This window comes from Chaetura pelagica, unplaced genomic scaffold (genome assembly GCF_000747805.2).
Source record: "Chaetura pelagica isolate M959 unplaced genomic scaffold, ChaPel_1.0 scaffold302, whole genome shotgun sequence".
Lineage (NCBI taxonomy): Eukaryota > Metazoa > Chordata > Aves > Apodiformes > Apodidae > Chaetura > Chaetura pelagica.
In genome coordinates, this window is record NW_009952561.1 from 1,882,770 (window position 1) to 1,885,891 (window position 3,122).

General features: G+C 41.5%; 1 protein-coding gene across 1 annotated transcript in view; it reads left to right on the plus strand.

Annotated features, from left to right (window-relative positions):
- AP3M2 (adaptor-related protein complex 3, mu 2 subunit) overlaps nucleotides 1-3,122 on the plus strand; it is an 11,798-nt gene that overhangs the window by 766 nt on the left and 7,910 nt on the right. The gene's annotated exons all lie outside the window — the stretch shown is intronic.

Below are 3,122 nucleotides of genomic sequence, written 5' to 3' on the forward strand. Positions count from 1 at the left end.
GGGGCCGGCTGCTGCGACCGCCGAGAGCCGGGCGGGAACGCGGGAGGGCTCGGGCTAGCGATCGTACTCTGGTAATATTATGAACTGTAAGGTAGGAAATCCTTCTCTTAGGCTTAACTAAGCTTGCGCTCGGAACAGTGCGGGCTTTTCGGACGCAGGGCGCCGCAGCGGTCGCGGTTCTGAAATACCGGCACCGCTCCGCGGGGACCTGGCTCTGCCCTCAGCCTCGCGCCGCTGAAGATTGCTCTGTCCCTTGGCATCTTCGTGAGGTAAGTTGTGTGACTTTCTGAGGTCGTTGATAGATTTTAGTTTATAGGGTAAAAATACGCTGCCAAAGCGTTAGCTGAACTAGCCTGGGAGCTGTGAGCGGGCCTGTCCCTCGGCACAGGGCCGGCCCCGGCCCCGGGACACCGCGTCCTCTCTGCTCCGCAGGTGTATAATCGGACTGGCATATGCTGAAAGGTGGCAGAAAGTAGCAAAGAGCTAATTGTTATTTTACAGCATTCTGTCCTACGATATATTTGATTGAAATAATACAATGTTGTTACCTATCTTGCTTTGAACAGCTATGTGCTGCTTGCAATTCTCTTACCCTTCCTAACCTCTGGCTCAGTTTTCTGGTTGTGTGTACACCTTAGAAAGCAGGCATTTCCAACATTGCCTTAAAGGGCAACTATTGTGGGAAGTTTCATGTGGGCTTCTCTTTAGAAAAGAAAAAAAAAAATCTTAAATGTTGTGGAGACAGAGTTGATAAAGTAAGCTTGTGATGTTTTCTGAATGGCTTTGTTTAGTGCCTTGAGGTGAGAAGTTTCTCTTTTGAGCAAGAGGAACTCTTGATGTTTTAACAGAGTAAGTTTTTCAGTGTGAAGTTGAATGTTCTCAGTGAGTTACTTATTGCTTGAAGCCAAATGGAGTTTTATATTGTACAAGGTACTGTACCAGTTCAGTGTCTGCCATGTAGACTACAGAAGATTCATCCCATCTTGTCAAAGAGTTGGATTCTCCCTACAAATTAATCTCTTCTCCCACCTCTTGCGGTGTCTTCAAAATTCACGTGGCTCCATGCTTCCAGTGCCTTAAATTACAAGGCTGTGGTGTTATATTCAGAAAAGCTAGTGGTGATAAAAGTGTGATATCCAGATAAGAGTAGTGCAATACTGAGAGGATTCAGTGCGTAACAGTGAAACCAAATTGTGTTCCTGCAACACTCTCAGTCTGTAGACTATATTCTGTTGCAAAATTTACAGTAAGTTATTAACACCCTTGCAAAAATATTTTTGTTTACTATTATAAATATAAAAACGGCTTGTTTTCTCCTACTCTATTTTCACAGCACAGGCTAACAGTTAAATAATGAGAATTCCTGCATATGGTAAGCTACAGATGGTAAGGAATTGTTTTTATCATAAAGACCGTGCATGGTTTGGCAGCACCGTTTTGTAGCACTGCTCTTTGACTGTGCTTAAGTTTCTTCTGGGGGTTCATCTTCTGTAACTGAAGCATTGTACCCTTTAGGGAGCAGTTTTCAAGCTGTCCGTAAATTAACCAGCAAGATGAAATTCTGTTCTGGCAGCATTTTGTGTCATGTTCATCTTTTAGGTGCTAGTTTCCAAAAGCTCCTGAACACCTGAGGAGACTGGCTTTCTGAACAAAATGTGATCTTTGTCCTAATGGTTTGGAAGCAGCCAGGCAGCATTTCTGCAGCAGTAAACAGAAGTGTAACTGCAAATTGTTCTCGGCAGCTGCTAGCAAGATACTTTCATAGCCCTGTCTGATTTTAAAGCAGTGATATTTTTTCTCTCAACGACCTTTACCTCAGGTGTGCAAAAATAGTTCATTACCCTATGGTTGCTTTTGTGTTGGTGACAGTGTTTTTCATGGCTAAAGAAACTGAAGTTACTAGGACAAACACAGAAATGACAAAACCGTGAACTGAGTAAAATTCTAAAAATTTTGATGATGGGTGCAAGCGGTCAGAGGGAAATGGCAGTTTTTAAACAATGTATAATACATTCAAAACAGAGTTGCATTTCATGAGACAAAAAAGAAATGCCTGTATAGAAAAGACATATCCCAAGGCTGCTGATTTAAGGTCTAGGTTAAACACTAAAGTTTTTGTTTCTCAGGGAAACAAATGTATAATGCTTTATGTTGTTGGTCAATTTACCAGTGGACTGCTGTTTTCTGTCTGTGTTATCTCTTTGACTCCCCCATCAATGCAATCTCCAAGAGGCTTATAGAATTACACAATAATCTTAATACTTTTGTGTTCAAAGTAATTGTTTTAAAATAATAAATACTTATTTTAAATATGGAAGTGCTGTAATGAAACGACATTATTACCCCTTTGTTGCTCTCAAATGTGTTATTTCATTTCAGTAACTTTAACTACACATCTGAACAACACTGTTTGATGTTTAAAAAAAGCATGTAATACAGATCATGACCCTAGAAGAGCAATAATAAATAGGTAATTTCTCCTTTTTGTTTTCTGCTATAGCAAAAAGCTCATCTAGTGCATGTTGAATTATTTAATACTTCAAGGATGTATGCATACATTAAAAGTTAATGTCAGAGGAAATAAACTGACCTCTGCTTGATTTATTACCTACCAAGGTAATAAAGGTTGAATGCTTTGACAGCTTATTTAATGGGAAAGGACTTCTTTTTTGCTGTTCTTGTATTTGTTTCTAGAAGAGTAGTATCTTTGGAAAATTATTTGCCATGGCATCTGTCTGACTCATAGTTCCAGATATTTGGTACAGGAACATGAAACACCCGTTCTAATTATGCAGAGGAATCACTGGGCGCAGAGTTTAGGTGCATTTTGCATGAGAATTGTAATTTCCCTGGCAGTTGGATTGTGTTTGGTGAACAAACCAGCTAAACGATACAGCGGAAGGCATTCGAGTAGCTGCTCCGTGCTGTAGGAACTGGGCTCCTTCACGTTTTATAGGCAATACTAAGATATCTACCCTAAAAAGCGTAACCTTAAAATATTTAGAAGCAGGCATGGTTGTTGATGAAGGTCGCGGCTCCGTCCTCACCGAGGTGGAGCGCGGTTCTGGAAACCCGCGGGAGCCCCTGGCGGGGCGCGGGGTTCCTGGGGGAGCCCCTGGAGG